The 20,175-nt window shown below is 36.2% G+C and overlaps 1 protein-coding gene across 9 annotated transcripts in view; it reads right to left on the reverse strand.

The window, feature by feature from the left end:
- Positions 1-20,175, reverse strand: part of LOC141568604 (uncharacterized) — a 60,185-nt gene that overhangs the window by 31,123 nt on the left and 8,887 nt on the right. Inside the window, exons 2-3 of one of the 9 annotated variants that reach the window (XR_012491772.2) lie at positions 8,575-8,748; positions 7,010-7,070 (exon numbers count right to left, since the gene is read on the reverse strand). The exons of 7 other annotated variants lie outside the window; for them this stretch is intronic. The gene's annotated coding sequence lies outside the window, so the exon portion shown is untranslated. The remainder of the gene's footprint in view (positions 1-7,009; positions 7,071-8,574; positions 8,749-20,175) is intronic. One more of the 9 variants, XM_088799360.1, reaches the window with a different exon arrangement.

A 20,175-nucleotide genomic window follows, 5' to 3' on the forward strand; every position in this document is an offset into this window, starting at 1 on the left:
AATCCATACAAGATTATTTAAATTATTGCAATGAGATTTATTTATTTTTTTTTTTGGTTTTGGTTTTGTTTTTACTCACAATGACATTATTGCAATTAGTTAAGGTGGAAACACTATTAACACAATTAGTATTTATGATACTACTATAAATAAGTCATTTTAAAAAAACAAAGATATTTATAATAGGAGAAAAAAATGAATGACTTTTATCTTCCTTTCTTTGTGTGTGTGTGTGTGTGTGTGTGTGTGTGTGTGTGTGTGTGTGTTCTGCTATGACCAAAACTTGTCAATATAAAATGGTTTAATCATGTACTAAAAGCATAAATTGGAAAATGGGTTTCCAGTCTATGATGTCTACAGAGATAAATATGCAGAAACAAATCTATAAATACTAATTTCCTGGATTCTAAGACACACTGTTAATTAATTTTTTCAGGAAAAATAAAGAAGCAAAAAGTGCTGTAATTATCCATATACTTACAACAGTAAGCTACAAAAATATTAAAATGTTGAAAAATAGTCACCTTTGAATTGTGGAAATATGGTATATCTTTATATACTTACTTAGATCTCTGCTTTTTAGATGGTCTTTGTATATAATGCAGTAGATTTGCACAGATAAATAACTATCCTTCTTTTCTGGTTGCCCACAGTCTAATTTTGATTTATTATTTTCCTATTCAAGTCTAACTGGGAGATACAAGCTCCCATTCTGGGCTGCCACTCTGTGGGTGTGTGACCATACATGGTAGGTCACTCACCTCTTCTGAGTTTCATTCTCTACCCTGCACTGATTGAGCTATAAAATTCCAGCCTTCAGATCAGGGAAAGAGTGGAAGTGACAGAATCTGGGGCTAGACTTGCTCCTCTGGGGAAGGAATCAACATAATCTTTGGAAGGAATCATGGTGGGCAAAGCATTGTGTTGGGCAGTAAAGGGCCTCATGGTCAAGGCACCAGCGTGTGATGTCACAAGGGCTGTCCCAGTAGGGAACTGGGGCACAGAGAGGGAGCCGCCGGCACAGAAGAAGATAAAAGGGAGAGAGGTGTACACTGTGAATGAAGCGGATATTCAGCCAGCATGAGAGATGGGTAAGCAATTCACGATCCAAGCCACAAGTGCTTCTGGGAAGAGCATGGGCTGTGTAACATTAAAGCAAGGACCAGGTTGGGCCTGAAAGTAACCTCTCACTCTAAAGTGCATTCTTTCCATCATTGCTAACGAGAATAAAATTGTCAGAAACACAAACAATATAAATTCCTCTTATAACTCCCAAGGCACAAAACATTAAATATGGAATGTGTGATATGATTTCAAATGAGCACAGCCAAAACAGATATGTTTGGGGCGTGAGTATATGCCATGGGGGACAATTAAGTTCATGAACTATCCCCTGTGTAAGTACGGTGGAAAGTTCGCGAGCTTCATTGTCCAACAGGAGTTGTTTACAGTTGTAAACAAGATTTGAATTTTCCCTGCCTTAAAACTACAGCAGAATGTTACTGTGTAGGGTAAATAAGAAAATACAATGAAATCATTCAGTGCAATGATTAGCACATCGTAGGTGTTTTAAAATATTTTAATATGATTCCCCCAAACAATCATAGAAACTCAAAATACTACTTCATTTCGAAAATAAACTCATATTTGAAACACTGGGCCAAGTACAGAGGGAATCGAAGATGAACAAGTCTTTGTTATCCAGGATTGACAGTTTTGGGGGAGAGATTTTTTAACTGAAGTCTTGCACTAGAATAAATGTATTGTTTAGTCTCTATGGCGTAGAGAGCTAGGAGAGAACTGTAGCATTCCAGAAGTCAAAGGAGAAACATTTATAAACCTTCTGTAAACCTCGGATCCTATTTTGAAGCATTAATCGTCAAGTAACCCATTTGCAGCTAGTAATAACGTTCTTCTGTAAACTGTTATTTTATATTCAAAATGAAATAATTGGTGCATCCCACTACCACCAACGGCAGCCCAGCCTAGCTTGTTTTGTGCCAACCATCTGGTGAGAACACTTTGAAAACGGATATAAACACAACGACAACAACAACAAAAGACTATGTTGACAGTATTAGAGATCTCCAGAGGCAGAATGAATTCGAGGAACTAAGACTCAAGAGAGAAGAAAACCAGAGGCAAGCCCAACATTTGATACCGAAGAATACAAGGAAGCAGAACAATACATCAGATGATGATGAGAAAAATCAATACATTGAAACTAAGTCAAAACTGACACAAATATTAGTTGTTGCAGACGAGGACATTAAAAGTTATTACCTTATCTCATGATCCAAAAGTTAAGTGGAGACACATCCAATATTAAAAAAAAATAAATCAAATCTCTAGAAACGAAAATTGGAGTGTTTGAGATAAAATATATATATATATATATATATATATATATATATATATACTAAATCACTATTGTAAATAAATACACTAAATACTTGTATTGAACCATTTCACCTTAAGAAACTACAAAAAGAAGAGCAAAAGTAACTATAAATAATCAGCAGTGAAGGAGTAATATAATCAGAAAAGCTATCAATGAGATAGATAGCCAAGCAAGAGAAAAAAATCAGTACAACTAAAATACAGTGCGTTGATATCTATAAAATTGGTAAACCTCTAGTTGACTAGTAAGAAAAAAGAGAGAGGAGACATAAATTAACCAAGATCATGAATGACAAAAGTGACATCTATACAGATTCTTAACACATTAGCAGGAAAATAAAGAAATATGAACAACTTTATTGTGTCGATAAATTTAAAAACTTATATGAAAGGGAAAAATGTATTGAAACAAAAGAATGACCAAAGTTTTTTCAAGAAGAAATAACTTGGGTAGCCTCAGATCCACTAAATTAAATTAATTGTCAAAATCATTGTCAAACAAACCAACAAAAACACTTCAGGTCCAGATGATTTCCCCCGTGAATACACACAACAATCAAGGATAAAATACTACCAATTCTACGAAGAACTCTTCCAGAGAAATTGAAGAGGAGGGAATACTTTCTAATCCACCAAAACCAAAGACATTACAAGTACAGAAAGCTATAAACATCTATGCCCCATGAACACCTGTGCAAAAATTCTTAACAAAATTTTACCAAGTTAAATGTATAATGTTTGTATGGATGATACTCTTTCATTTTAATCGTCTCCACTTCTTGTCAGGAGGTCTTTCTCCGTGGCTCTCTGTTGCTTCTGCCTCTCTTGTGAGTGAGATACTGACTGTTCCATCAGGGATGTCTTTTCAGGGACATAGCAAAGAGTCCCAGGAAGAGAGATAGAGTGTCTTTCTTTGGAGCAAAGGTCCAGTTTTCTTAACCTTGAAAACACTCCAAAGCGTTTGGAACCAAGAGACAGATTTGCTTAGTCTTCGGTATAAAAAACACACTGTCTCCTGTGTTAAAGGTCCATCTGATTTACCAACCATTAGAAAACATACAGTCCCTTAAGTGTAGGGTCCCCTCTCCTATAACACTAGCCTCTGCACGTCCAAATGTCATCTGGCCCTCTTTGCAATGCACTGTGGGAACCAAGAACTCATACAAAAATACGGATACTCTGGCGTTTCGGTGTGATAAACTATTCTTTTCTAACCCAGGAGTCTCATGTCTACTACCTGTAACCGTGGAACTTCACGAGGTTCTTAGATCCTTACTGTTTAGCAGAGAAGTTGTGTGAGGCATACCCTTCAGATGCTTGATTTTTATTTTTCTGTCTGAAAGTATCCATGAGATACTGCCTTATATCTCTTTGCCATTTTTAAGAAAAGATCTTACTACCTACACAGTCAGGTAGTTTTTAAATGTGCTATAAATATAAAAATAAATAAATGAGACTGTGTGTACCTGAATACATCCTTGTAGACCCCAAAGATGCAAGAATGAAAGCTGCAGAAGGATATTTGTACTTTGGGAAACTGGTGATACCACTGACTTTATAAAAGAACCATGCAATACAGCATTACATACTTGTGTAGTAAAACCATAAGCAAGAAACAGTGAGTGACAGGATCAGCCCTATGTTTTAAAAACCTATTTTGTAGAAATGTAGAGGGTGGATTAGATGAGTGAGATTAATAAAAGAGAACTGGGGAACAGGTATTGAGTAAGAGGTATCCTAGCGGAAACGTTTTATGAGAAGGAGATTGATAAGAGCATATTCAATGAGAATAAAAAGAGAAGAAAGACTCAAAATGTTTCAACAGGAGAGCAATAGGATCTGTTAATCCATCTGAAATGGGAGGCAAGGAGAGAGGTAATGTATATGTATGAAATCTATACGTTTTATATGTCCAGCTCTCTGCCAGGTGTTTTACATATGCTATGCAATTTAATCCTGATAATAGCCTTGTGTGATACACATATTTATTTCTATTTTACAAATGAAAAAAAAAAAAAGAGGGGGACTCTGGCAGGTTATTTAATTTGCCTAAGGTCAAATGGCAAGGAAATGGAGATGCCCTATTCGGAGCCAGGTGTGTTTGATTCAAAGGTCATGCTCTTTTCATTTCGGAATGAATCCTAATACATCACATAGCTTTTCAGTGTTGTTGCCTTGGTGAATGGTGATTCCATTAACTGAACCAGGGGATTCAGAAAAGTAGCGTGTTCTATACCCAAAGGAGGCGGAAGTGGTTTGTTTGACATGTTTTAACGTTGCGAACTTAGTTCTTTTAAGAAGGGAAACAACCAAGGGCTAGAGCTGTGCTGTTCAATAGACTAGTCCCTGGGCTCATGTGGTTATTTAAATTTTATCTTCATTAAAATTAAAGTTAAGTAAAATTAAAAATCCAGCTTTTGTGTCATAATAGCTACATTTCAAACACTTCACTAGTCACGTGTGGTTAATAGCTGCCATGTTGGACAGCAGAATTGTATACCATTTCACCATCATTGAAAAGTTTATCAGACAGTGCATGTCTGGAACTTGGATGCAGCAGTCATCAGTACATGAGACTAGAATGTATTATGAAGAACAATAATGATTATAATGATCTGTCCCATTTATTAAATTCTTGGCGCTGTGTCAATAACTTTGTCCACGTTCTCTTCTTTGATCCCCATCAAAACCCTATGAAGTCAACACAAGTATTATCTTCATTTAACATTGGACTACTTTAAATGCTCAGAAAACAACTTATTCGAAAGTTATACAGCAGTAATGACAGCCTCAGGATTCCTGCGTGGGGTGTCTGGTATCTTGTCTTAACCACTTGAAGGTGGCAAGCACAATGAACAAATGTGAAGAATGTGAAGGAAACCTAAGGTTTCCTACATGAACTTTCAAGAAAAGAATTTAGGAAGGAAGAGCCATTATCATAGATTTAAGATCTGTTGTTCAACAATGTGCATGCATTTAATAACACTATGACACACTTAAAAACCTGGTAAGAGAATAGATTTCATCATATGTGATTTTTACCGCAATAGAAAAAAAGCAAATCCACCTTTTCATCTCAAAAATGAATCCTCTTTCAATTTTTTCTCAAGTAAATCAATATTCATTTACTTTTACCAAGACGGAAATAGTCAGACTTTTCAATGTCATCTTAAATTATTCTTAACATTTTAGAAAACAAGTTTCAAAGTTAATTAGATGGCCTTTAACATTTTCATATCTAATTCAGTAGTAAAAATCTCTCTAAATTCATAGGTATGTCTTACTGTATTAGTAGATATATTTATGAATTGTTTTATTATACTTATGAGTGGAATTATATTTCTAATGTACCAGGTAAACTGCTATTTAAAACTAGCTAATGTAAATCTCATTCAGCATCACAGCCCCTTAAATCAATTAATACAATATTATCTAAGTACATCATCTGCTATTTAATAAAACAAACAAACAAAAAAACTACTGAGACGTTTTAGCTTTAAAGTTATAAATCAATACTTTTTACCCCAGAGTAAGTGCAAGATTTCTCACATTCCCCTCTTTTCCTTCCATCTGCCACGAACCCCCACACAAATCCAGAAATTGATCAGAATCAACTTCCCAGGATAAAAGGCATTATGGATTTTGGAGAAATCCATAGTCTCCATTTTGTAGGAGACGAGTTTTCAAAGTGAGTGAAAACTCAGTGCAAGGAAATATGGACCACGTTCTTTTTCTTCCACCAGTCTAGTCAGGATACGGCCTAAGAACAAACCCTATGTTCTCCTTTCTCTCTCTCTCTCTCTCTCTCTCTCTCTCTCTCTCTCTCTCTCTCTCTCTCTCTCTCTCTCATTTCCTGTGATACCAGCAGTTTTTGTTACTCTTTTGTTTTTCCCCTCATTGGAGTGGTCAATTCAGTATTCAGGTTTGGCATTGGAAAAATATTATTTAGACTTCTGGCCATAAAAAAAGAAATGATTTCCTCTGACTCAATTTCAGTTTAAGTACACACTACAGGTTCAGTTTCCTAGGTAATACTAAAGGCTTATTATGCTTTCTTTGTATAATTCTAAAAGGAAAAATGGATAGCCAAAGATAGGGTACACTGGTCAAGATGAAAATCATGTTCCTGTTCTTTAATATAACTCAATTATTGTACGAGTGGACAAACTAGGGAAGTCACACGAGACTCAATTATGCAGCAACTCATACCCTATACCCCTAATTCATATCCTATACCCCTAATGTGGGCAGGAGGTTCTTGACTAAAACAATTTCATACCACTTTGGAATGCCATGCTTTAGCAAAGAAAGTTCAGAGTAGAAAGTGAGTAAGTATATTATCATTACAGGAAACATAAACTGGAGGTCAGTGTTTGGTGTGAAACAATTGCCCGATTATGTTGCCAGAAATCCATTTTGATACATTATGGAGAATATATCAATATGGAGAGTTAAGTCACACTTACTCTAGAAACTGACAATTCTTTAATGGATATTTTAAAGACTAATAGTGTTTTTTAGTAAGTGTTATGGGAAATGATAAAAGGTATGTGGATAAAGTTTGAGACGTGAGTTAGAGTTTAATAATTAATAAATGAGGTCCATTTACCTTTCATTGTTGTGGCTGTCCAAAGTAGAAGAGGAAGGGGAAGGAAATACTGGATTCTGTACTGGAAGTTTGCAAAAGATGAAATTGATGAAATTCATTTCACCTTGATCTTTCAAGATGGATATTTATATGGTTATGTGTTTTGGCATACACAAACACACACATACACACATTATAATTTTCAAATGAAATTTGGGATTTGGTTCCATAACATTAAATCAAATTTTCTGGTGGATAAACAATAATAACAGAGTCTGATTACGAGGTGTGACAACTAAGTTCGTGAACTTGTTGCAATGATGTTGCTAATCTTTTGTGATATCAGAGGGATTATTCATTATGAATTTGTACCAACTGACAAACAGTTAACCAAGTTTACTATCTGCAAGTGCTGAAAATGTTGTGTGAAAAAGTTAGATGACCTGAACTTTTCGCCAACAATTCATGGCTCTTGCATCACGACAATGTACCAGCTCCCATGGCACTGTCTGTGAGGGAGTTTTTAGCCAGTAAACAAATCACTACTCACCTGATCTGGCTCCCAATGACTTCTTTCTTTACCCGAAGATAAAGGAAATATTGAAAGGAAGACATTTTGATGACATTCAGGACATTTAAGGGTAATACAATGACAGCTCTGATGGCCATTCCAGAAAGAGTTCCAAAATTGCTTTGAATGGTGGACTAGGCACCGGCATTAGTGCATAACTTCTCAAAGGGAGTACTTTCAAGGTGACTGTAGTGATATTCGGCAATGAGGTATGTAGCACTTTTTCTAGAATGAGTTTGTGAACTTAATTGTCAGACCGCGTATATGCGATAAACATAGGAAAAATATTCCCTTAATGGACATAGAGCAAAAAAAAAGTCTCAGGAATAAAATGTTTCAAAATGATCAATGACTCTAAAAGAGAGTGATAAGAAAGTCTGTGCTCTCTTCCCAAAAGCATGCAAATGTACCTAAAATTTCAAAAAGTGTGATGAAGAATGCAAATTTACATGAAATAATTATAATGTCAAAGTTATTTGTTTTTAATTAAAATTGTAGTTATGTTCATTTATTATATTATGATCAAAAGTTTTAGTGAATAGTGTTTTATTTTTAAGTTAGGAAAAATATTATGACTTAAATTGGTTTCAAGAAAAAATATTGAATAAAAACTAATGAAAATGTGTATATATACCACAAAAAATGAATGAGAAATGAAAGACATGTACATAGTGGGAAAATGTTGAGTTCAGAAATACAACTCATAGAGCTATGTTTTGGGAAGTACAGCTTTAAAAAATCAACGCACTGGCCCAATTGCACTGTAAATTTCCTAAAAGAAGTATTTGTTAGGAGGCAAATACTAAGTTATAAAATTTAACACAGGATAGTTAAACCAATTTTTCTGAGTATGAAATTACTTTCATATACACAGTCACTCCAAGTTTGGCATACAAAAATTATGCAATAAATAATACCTGATTTTTGAGATTCACTGATGAAAGAAAAATACCCATTATTACTCTATTAAGCCACGTTTCATTGTATTCAGTTATTCATTCATTTATTTATTCACCAAGTAGTAATTGAAAGCATACTATAATATCTTCCAGGAATGCAGCACTGGGTGGACAAACAGATCTTCGTTTTTCATTCACAAAACTTACTGTTAGTGCACAAGATGGATATTTTAAAAGCACAAATACATTCATATAGAAATATCTTGTTATGTATGATTCATAGATAAATGCTGTAAGAGAAAAATAATAGCAAACATCTATTAACCCTCATATTCTAAATCTCAGCAAAAGGCCTGGTGTGTTGTAGAGGGTCGGTGATATTTGTTGTGGAATTTAAAAGTCATTAACATGTTTTACAATTCAATAAGCAACATTGTTTTTTAACAAACTCTTCTTCTTTCTTTATGTGTTGATCATAAATACACCACAAAACTTCCCATGAAGCTCCATGTACATAAACTGTGGCAATGGGACGGTTTCTCCAGGAGAACTTTCACAGGGTGCGTTTCCATTTAATAACGAGAGTGATAACAATCTCAAATTCATGGCTCTGAAGTTTGCCTAATCTGAGTTACGGTAGAACTGATAAATGGAAGTGCTTACATGCTTATTTTGATTTTGTTTTATGTGAAGTTGATCAGTGTATCGGAAAATAGATGTTAATCAAAAACATCCTCACAAGACTTTCCCTTTCACATAAACTGTGCATCAGAGGAGATTCATGTTTTTACGTTAATATTTAGCACATTCTCCAAGAAACAGCTCAAGTAATATTTTAAAAGGGGTTATCAGATTAAATTATTAGCCTGCTGAAGTCCAATGGCTTCTGATTGGAATTAGAGTGAAAAACAGACTCTTGAACCACAAGACTCTTCCTGATCTGGCCCTGGTCCACTTGCTTGGCCCCAGCTCTAGCCCTCCACACTTGTTCAGAATGTTCCAGTAAGACTTCCCTAACCACCCACCTCATCCTCATCTGAAGAATCTACCTGTTTCCTCTTTTAGAATGCTCTTCACCTAGAATTTGAATGCTAACCCCTCATTTTAATTTGAGTCGATTGAACTATTTATTTCTCAGAAATAAAATGCTTTCCCAACCTATTCTATTTTGTTACCTTTCAATATTTTTTTTTCTCCAAAGCACTTCTTGCCTTCTCAACTGATCACATCTGCGTGTGTCCCTATTTCTGTTTTTCCTTGCTTGAATATAAATCCCATGAGGGAAACAGAACTCCTATTTCATCCTTCTTTTTCCAGTGCCTGTGACGGGCATTGGTACATGGTAGACACTCAGAGTATTTTTGACTCTTTGAATCCTATGATAATAACTGACTTACTATTAACTGGACATAACTGCCTTGGGAATTTGTGACAGAACATTTTTGAGTTTTTTAAAAAAAATAAACATCAAATTTAATGTGGAAATTGAGTATTTTTAGTGGATATTAGGTAGATAGATGATAGATAGATAGATAGATAGATAGATAGATAGATAGATAGATATAATTTATTTTTTATTTTGATAGTCTGGGATTTTATGATTTTTACTTTAAGATGAATATGCATTAATTAAAAGTATATTTGCATTTGACACATTGAAACAGCATATGTATGAACTACAAGTTTGGCTTCATTGAAACTTCTATTGCCTTTGCCTCTCCTACCAAGTTAATATTGCTGTTTATGGTTACCTGGTGTCAAAAAACATGGTTTAATTTAAGGTTCCATCATTTACTTTAGTTAAATCATATCATCTCTTTGTGTCTCAATGTCTTCAGTACCAAAAAGGAAATTCCAGTATGAGTCAGTTTGTTGTTTAAGTACCAAATGAGCTATTACTATTGAAAGCACTTTATGAAATTATCCACTGCTTTAAAAGTTTAGTTATTGTGCTATCCATTTTTTTCCATTCAGCATCTGGTTTGTTCCTTGATTCTGGGTTTTCTGAGTTGTTTTGTTACTGATTGTTGAGGTTATTTAATACAATAAGTTTCAAGATAGATTGTTTTATTATAGAAATCCAAGTCGATGAGGGATGTAGTCAGTTTTTGTTGTTGTTGTTGTTTAGTTTCAGGTGTACAAAACAATGTAATAGTTAGACATTTACACCCCTGAGAACAGAATAAGTGAGCAAATTAAACAGAAATAGTTTCAGAGATATTGAGGAAACAATGAGGATTGCTAGATGGGAGGGGAGTGGGGATAAGGGAGAAGGTGAGAGGATTATAAAACACAAATTGTTAACCACAACGTTGCCATGGGGCCATGAAAGACAGTTTGGAGAATATAATCAATCATGTTGTAAAGATTGAGTAGGGTATCAGATGGGCACTTGTCTTATTAGGGAGACCACGTCATGGGTGGTGTAGGTGCCTGATAACGGCACTGTATACCTGAGGCTGAAGCTGAATGAGATTGAGGAATATAGTTTTAAGATGGAGGAAAAAGTTTCAAATGCGTGTAACTGATTTGCACATAGAGTGGTAGAATCTTCTCTAAATTCGATGTTATATTTACAACGGCAGATGGTTGTAGGGAATGCTGTGTTGCTACACCAAATCTGTGCAGGGACCAGCCTCCTTCCCTGAGCTGCTGGAAATATTATCAGTGGCTGACAGCGCCCGGCGGAGTCTCCTTACTGGGAATTACCCAATGTTATGCTTCTTTCTGGAGCCAATGCCTGGATGATACAGGAATATAAAGGCTTGACTTCTTTTCCTCAGTTTGGGATAACTGCAGAGTCCCCAGTTGCCTTCTCAACTGATCACAGGTGTAATCAGTTGATGGCTTGGTGGAGTCCAGGTTGAAGGTAGCTGGGCAGCTTCCCCATCCCCTTCTCAGCACTGCCTTCCTGTCTCTTCCGAGAGTATCTCTACAGACTTCCTACTCAGACGTCTCCATGTCAGAATCGGTTTATAAAACGATCTCTGTCCATCTGAGTCAGCTCTTATCGCATGCCTACTCATGGAGAACACTGTACATCCTAGATTCTGAGACTCTACAGAGAGACAGAAGCCATGGTCCTGCCCTTGGGGGTCTTACTCAATAAATGGATCATTGGTTTTAACTTTGGGAGGCGGGGCCAAGACTAATGAAGAAAACACAATATTTTTCAAATTCTATTAAACCTTATAGTATTATCAGAGTCAAATATAGCATAATTGAATATATGCTGGCCTTGAATTTAGAAGTCCTGGATTTAAAATTCTAACCTGCCGTTTACTAGCTGTGTGACCTCAGCAGAGTTAAATCATCTCTCTGAACCTTTTTGTTCAGTTGTAAAATGATGGCATTTGGATTGTACATATGATGTATGAAAGTTTCCAATAACATTATTTTAGGACATGTTTTCATAAATGTTCAGTGTTGAATAATTCACATATGGCCAATAATTCTAGAAATACAATAGAGTAAGTCAATATTCAGAAGTGAACACTTGTCAAGATGAGTCTGAGTGATTTCACCCTCTGTAATTCTTAGGCTGATGATTCTGTTCTGCGGTGGGATTCATTTCTTGTACTAGCCTTTGCAGTTAAGGTTTTCCTATGCTAAGCAGCAGTCATTGGGTAATTTCGTAATTAAAGATTTCATGTCTAGAGAGAAGAAACAGAAATTCAAGACCTGAGCTATATGCACCAAGCTCAAATATACAGCTCCGACCCAAGGTTCACAAAATCTTCTAACTCCAAGTTATGAGGAAATATACAGAGGTGCCAAAAAAATGTATACACATTTTTAAGATACCGATAACAAAAGATGAATACAAGTCATGTGTACACATTTTTTTTGGCACCCCCAGTATATGTTACTAGATGTGCAATGAGTACCACCAAGATGGGTTTCTAGAGAATGCGATGACCATGTAAGAAAACTTAAATTGACTAAGTTAACATGGAGAAGAGGTGATCTTAATTTGAATTTAGTTTTTATATACGTAATATTTGCTTTAAATTGTATCTTATTTATTATAGTATTTCATGGATGCTAATTTAATCACTACTCAGTGATACTTCAGTAGTTAAACTTAACAGAGCCTGAAGAAATTTTTGATTTCTTTCAAGTCTCCATTTATACATCTGGATAAAATATTCTACCTACATAACCTGAGTATCAGTGAAAGGGACAAAGTAAGTTTGAAGCCAAAATAAGTCCTTAAATCATTCAACCATTCATCATTAGATGACAAATATCACACCTCATATGGAGACAATAATTCTGACCTATCTCAGGAAATTGTGAGGACAAACCGAAAGAGTAGAATTGCATACTTACACAATATGAAGCAGCTATGCTGAGGGGTGCGTGTGTGTGTGTGTGTGTGTGTGTGTGTGTGTGTGTGTGAGACACGAGACGAGTATGTATATGTGTAGCCTTCAATTTCCAAGTCTGCTCTTCCTGTGCTCTCCAATGATTGGCCTAAAATGTAGGCTCAGACTCAGCAAATAATAGAGCAGTGAAGGGTAGTGCAATTAGATTGTAAGTAGAACCATGTTCAGAATAGGAAGCAGATGCATCCTCTGAGAAAAACAAAAAGAATGTGAACTCTTGTCAGCAGCAAATTAATCAATCTCTTTCTTCTTACAAGGGTTATGTTAAAACTATATCTAACCTAGTTTGCAAAATACTAAATTTGAAGAGACTGCACCTTTAAAGGGAATACTTCTAGATAATTCCTAGAGAACCAGATTTTTTTTCTCTCGAAAGAGGTTAATAATATTGCAAATATGATGCTGCTGGATTTGGGAGGAAAAGTGTTTGTTTTCTTGAGTTCTGGTGCCAGGCAATAACCCATGTTGAAACGCACCAAAATAAATAAATAAAATAAAAAAACCTTCAATTGGGGGTTGCCAGAGGCTTCTTTATATCCACTTATCAAGACATAAATAAGGGCAGTATTCATAAAATAATCTGTTTAATCTTGTATCTCTCATGTCCCTGTGCATAGTTAATGATGGAGTTTTACTAGAAAACTTGTAACATCTTTCATCTGACACAAAAGAACCTCTCTTTCTAGTTTGGTAATGTTTACTAATTAATAAGAATCACAGTGTCAAGAACAGTGCATGCCCTCTACAAAATCGTCTGCTTTCTCATCCTTATGAGGAAGATGCGATTATCTTCATGTTGCAGATGAAAATACTGAATCTTAGAAGTGAGGTAATTTGTTCAAGGTGGTGATAGCTTATAAGAATTCAGATTCAGGTCCGTCTGACTCCACAAGCTATTATCAGATACGGCACTACTATTTGAGGATGATACTGTTTGTTTTTTTTAAGGACAAACAAGTAATTGGTTCAAAATAATCATTTTAAATCTTTGTTTATAAGCCAACGTGAATTTGATGTAGAGTTCACCATACATATTGCTTACAATTACATCCAGTAAAAATCGGTTAAGGATAGTTTCTGTATCACTATTGAAAAGAATGGATGTGCTCATCTTTCATCTACTTCCTATATGACCAGGTGAATGTGTTCCTTTATCTGCTGCAGTCAAGGGCGACCAAGAACATTTGAGCCTAGACATGTAAAAGCCTCTCTTGAGCAAAGCCATGTTTCTCCTGAACTCAGTCAAGCTCATGATCTGATATTTCACATGGGCTGATGGGGGAGGTCTGAAGAGGTTTTCACTTCAGAAAAAATAAATATTTCTTTGGATAAATGTCTCTCCATGAACAAGTACTTTATCATACTACTCAGCGATTTTGATTCCTCAAGGCCACTTATTAATTATAAGAAGGAAAATAATACACTGCATTTTACCTAAGCAGAATTTATTTCTTGCTTTAGCAAAAATTCACTTTAACCTCAAGCATGGAATAATATATTTGAAATATTCACCTAAGGGTAAGAATTGTTTCACACGTTGCATTCTTGCCAGTTATCTACTGAATCTCAACTCTCACATTCACATTAAATCATATGCAGTGAAATATAGAGCTCTCTGGTAAATATAGTTTTATAAGACTCAGAGTTAATGTAAAACAACTCCTAATTAGAAGATTATTGAGGTTCATCAGAAAATCAGTGTTCTGGCCCCAGATGCATCGTTACCTGGAGGAGGAGATCACAGAATTTACCTATTTTGATTTCTTCATAATTAAAAAGAAAAAAAAGTGGCGGGGACCTCCTGTGAACTGGAAGAATTGATATGTACTAATTTTGTATTAGGATAACACAAATTAAATTTTCAGTGTTTATATGGGGCTAATGTGCCACACAAATGCATGTTGGCATCTTTATTTCATTGTTTTCACCTCCTCGTCTTCCTTTTGTACCCATTTATTCTATAAATGCTTGTGTAAGTTTCCCTTTAACTCTGGGCATAAGTCTGTAGCACGTTTGTTTGTCTGGAGGTATACAGTTGAATTTAAAAGTAGAGTTAAGTTTTTAGGTCCATCAGGGAAAAAAAGTGAAAGCTCTGCCATAAAAAGTGCTGTTAACCAAAGTGTCCTCTCTCTGCCACAGAGGGCTAACACGGTGTCTGTCTCAGCAGGAGGGACAGAGAGCAGCAGAGGTGTCATGAACACCCACCAACGCATCCCTACCCACACAGCAGATTTCACAATGTGTGTTGTTGTTGTTTCTCAAACAAAAAGCTATTCCTAGTAAGCTATTAAGCCAGAAATCCTGACTAATGTATTAGGAGGAAAACACATCTAGGCACAGAAATATGTACCCATTCCAGTGCTTAACTTGAGAAGAGAAGTGTTCCTGAAAAGCATTCTGGACAAGTGCGCTCACCCAGCCTGTAACCTCACAGAGGAGGTACGGTTTTATGGGGAGCGTCAAGCAACTAAAGCTCTGCCTACTTGTTTCCTCCACAATAAAGAAGGTTGCTGATTTGGCACACTTATGCTATTCACCTTTTTGCCAGTGAAATAATTACGCTTTCCCAAAAGTGGCTGTGTCCCCATTCAATGTCACAAGTGGCAGCTTGGCCAGCTGTGGGATGGGATGGGTCTCCCTTGTCTTACAGTTGTTCCCATCTCAGCATTCCAGGGTTTCCCTGGGTCCCTTCTCCGGGAAAATTCCAGCACCCTTGATTCAATCAACACTGCATTTCTGCCCAAGTATTGATTTCCTGGTGTCAGGTGCACAGAGGCAGTGATTTCAATAGCCAGGTTCCTCCTAGAATTACTGTGCGGTCTTCCTACTTTTGCCTCATTCTTTGGATTTGCCATCAGTTATTTCTATTGAAAGAAAATGTGTTTTCATTTAAAGTTTTCCCAAATCCTTTTTGGATTTAGCATACAAATGCATATATATACACACATATATATACACACACACATATACATATATATATGATATTTTGAAAACCTATTTGTGTATGTTATTTCACTCCTTAAGAAAATTAGAGAAACCACAGAAGGCTGAATATTCAGAATTATTTTCAAAGTATCATAGAGTCAAAAGTATTATAGTTTTGTCAATGTCAAGTTAATACAGAGGGTGCCAAAATAATGTATACACATTTTAAGAAAGGAAAAAAACTGTATTAATTGTAATACTCAGTATGTACTGATAACAAAAGATGAATACAAGTCACATTTGACTTCTGCAATTACAAGAGGTGCTCAAAGTGGTTACCATCAGCATCCAGACACTTCTGATGACGGTGAACTACTGCTTGAGCATAGATAACATCTCTTAAATTGTGTATACATTTTTTGGCATCCCCAGTATATATGGAACCATTTCCAGTATCAGGGTAAAATTCATATTCCACAAGTTTCTACAATTGCATTCATTCCCCAACTGAAATTACACTCATGTGGGTGTATGTAGTATGTATTTGTGCATGTAATAATAGTTATTGTTTGGAAATATCCCAGGCAAGTGGGATTACTCCATCATTATCATTCTAAACATTGTCAATTATATTGTATTCTGATCTATTGGCTGGGACTCTTTGATATGTTTTTAAGGCTTTTCTTAATATGATAGACATGCTAGAATTTTCTATTTGTGTTTAAAGCTCATTTTTATATATTTTCATTGTGTTTTTTTTCTCACCACATTGATAAGTTATCATTGTTGTAATAGTATCTGCTATTGGTATAATCTACAGTTGCCAGAATGAATTTTGTGACCCCAGGAGCTCCTATTTAAAAAGACACTGTACATCTTCTCCACCCATCAACTGAGGTTTTCCTCACTGTCTATTTGTAGTTTTGAATCAATGCAGTTTATTTAATGGTTAAAAATATAAATGTCATGGTCTAATTACACAGGAAGTTAAATCCCAGGTATGGATATGGCAGCAAATTCTATAATTTCTACAGTCCCTAGTTTTGTTATAGGAAAGTGATAGCAATAATATTCATGTTAATCAGGTGATGTGGGGAGTAAATTAAACAATGCATGTGAAGCCATTAATACCGAGCCCAACACACGCTGAGTACTCAATGTATGACAAATATTCTCTTTCATTAGCATGCGATTTTTGAATGCTCATTAGAGAATTTTGAGTAATTTTACCTTAGTTCAGGTTTGAGTTCGATTTAGTCTCACCTAAAAAAATGTTGTCACTTGATTGTCCAAGAATCGTCAATATATTTCTTGTTTCCACACTTGGATTGGCTATTGGCAACCTTAAGATCATCTCCTAATTACATCTCACCTTTCAAGTTCACATGGCAGTGAACAGTGGTCACTTGCTCACTCAGTCTTGTAGCTTCCAACCTTTATTTTGTAGAAGTAACTCATACGTAATGTTCTACATGAAGGTCTTCAGTTATGTAGGAGTTTGACCTTCACTTACGTTGGAAATATTTTAAGTTATAGGCTTCTGAGGCCTCCCACCCAGCTTGGGAGGTAATCACAGAAAGTTCAATGAAGAGAGTTATTGAATGAAATTGGGAACGTGTCTAGTGTCACAAAAAGACATCGGGCTCTAGAGTGAGGGGCAAAAAGAAAATACAAAACAAACAAAAACAAATGTCTCCCTATCAACTGTATGTATATTAGCAACTAAAAACATGCCTTCAATAGTTAGGAAGATCAGGCACCATGTGATAGAAACATCAGCTGTCGATGGTGATAAAAAAGTCCAAAGCCTTTCTAAGGTCTGTATTTATCATTGTTTTATTCTTTTAAAATTTTATTTAAAATATGAATTGGTTTCTGAGTGAATCCGTCTGAGTTCTGTGGTTAACAATGGTAGACCAGCTGTGGCTTATCGTTACCTTAATTCATATTGAGAATAATCCAGATACAAGACAGCGACCACCAGTGTGACTCTATCTCTGGTTAAGCGTCATGTGAACAAAGTGTGAGGATGATGGTTTAGGATTCCAGGATGTTGAGAGATTCAGGTGCAACGGTGTTGAAAAATAGAATAATTTTAACTTGAAAATTAGATTAAATGTACCAGGAGCAGAAAAAGAAGGGAAAATGTACCCTACATGAGGTAGCCCAGAGCCTCCGACACTTTGGGTTTATCTCTGTAAGTGAAGCCATGAGACCAAGAGCAAAGAATTGGATGGATTCAATGAATTAATTTAGTATTTTCAAATTCACATGAACCCAGTAATCCTTGCGCACAGTCTCAATTTCTTGTGAGTCTAATTTGCCTTAAGCATACGTTAGTATATGCTGGCTTCTCATATTTCACTCAATGCTCAATGATTTGCTAGTTTTTGACGGTCCTGCTCATAGTCCTCTAAAGCCCTGCCATGTTCGTTTTTGTCATGATTTTATTTCCAAAGCCCTTCTCATTTTCCTGACATGCCCTCAAGTTTTCCTTACACCTCTGCCTATCACCCGCCCATATCTTTTCTCAGATGTAGAGGAGACCCTTTGAAGAGTCTGCCTTTACGTTTCACACACATCTGTTATATTTTCTGATTCCTTGCCCTACCACTTGCCTACTTCCATTCTCATATTCTCCATGTCCACTTGCTTCTTACCTCTGTCCATCTTCAAATTCAAGTCTCTGCTGGAAAAGGACGTAGTCCCTCCTCACACCTGTGCATCTCCCACTCTGTCTCTCTTTTCTGTCCTATTTCCCCACCTGTCTTACTGTGTTAGGGCTGCTACAACAAAAGACCATAAGCTGGACAGCTTATCGATGACAGAAATGTATTCCTCACAGTTCTGGAAGCTGGGAACTGAAAGATGAAGACACGAGTAGATTCCGTGTCTGGTGAGAGCCTGCTTTCTGGTTCATTCACAACCATCTTTTCGCTATGGGCACACACGGTGGAAAGGGCAAGGGTGCTTCCTCGGGCCCCTTGTATAAGGGTACCAGTTCCATTCATGAAGGCTTAACCCTCCAGACCTGATCACTTTCCAAAGGCCACACTTACTAATACCATCACTTTGGGGTTAGTGTTTCAGTATACGAATGGAGGGTGTGGGGGGCACAGACATTCAGACCATAGCACCACCACACATTGAAAGCAGAGCTGAGGACCTCTTATTCACTACACACATATTGTTTAATTGTTTGCATCTAGCCACCTCCCATCCCCATTCTACTTCAATAAAGCTTTCATTTCCAAGCTCGTTTCTCTCAGTCTTGAAGCTGTATGTACGTGTAGTTAGGGGTTAAAGATTGGCAGTGCACTTTGATGAAAATTAAATTTTCCTTTGATACTCTCAGTATATGCTAGGGGTCAGGCAGGCAACTCAGCATGTTTCCCTGGTTGATGGATGGGACACTGGACCAGGCACAGAGCAAAGTTCATCCCCTTCATCCATGACTAATGTAACCGGTTAGTTAAAAGATGGCAGTGCATACAATGGACCAGGAAGATAGTAATGAGCAAAAGTTATCAGTGGGGGAAATGGGCCTTTACACTTATACCAATAGGTAGAAAAAGGTGAGACGCACACTGTGTATGGATTGGGTGCCTGGAAGACACAAAGTATGTAACATACTTCAGTCTGGAATGAGTGAGGCGGCAGCCCCAGGGAGGAGCTGGCCTGAAATGTTAGTATTTAAGGATCATTAGGAATAAACCAGGTGAAATGTTAAGAGAAGAGAGTGAGAGATTCACACTATTGCTTCTCTAACATAATTGTAATCGTGTGCACTTGACTGTTTACCACTCTTTGTAATCTCCTCACTACTTCTAAGAAAATTCCTTTCCTAAAACTATCATGGAGACCACCCACAATATTTTTTGTTATTGTTGTGGTTTTATTGTTGTTGTTGTTTTTGAGAGGTAGAGAAGCAAAGATTTTTGTTGGAGACCACCCATGATATTTTTTGTTATTGTTGTGATTTTGTTGTTGTTGTTTTTGAGAGGTAGAGGAGCAAAGATTTTTGTTAAGGCAAAAGTACAGCTCTCTTACAAGAGGGGGTACCTGAAACTGAGATGCCCCACCACCTGGTCTTAACCTGCCTTTCCAGACACTCAAATATTCTCTACAAAATAAATTACTCATCATTATGTAGGCCAAGAAATATACTTTCTCATTGTGTTTTTGCTTCATGCTCTTTCTGCCCATGTAAAATGTCCTGTCAAATATTACACATTTTGAAAATATAGTGACCAATTATTGACTCTTTAATTACCACTTCTGGAGTAATTGTTTCTACACTACAAAGGTTTTCCTTTAATTTTAAAGAATAAATCACACATTACTTAGTTTTGTGAACATCTGTTACATGAATTTTCCCCTATTTGATTATGAGCATTTCATGGT

This window comes from Rhinolophus sinicus, chromosome 7 (genome assembly GCF_057876585.1).
Source record: "Rhinolophus sinicus isolate RSI-liver-muscle chromosome 7, RSI-T2T, whole genome shotgun sequence".
Taxonomy (NCBI): domain Eukaryota; kingdom Metazoa; phylum Chordata; class Mammalia; order Chiroptera; family Rhinolophidae; genus Rhinolophus; species Rhinolophus sinicus.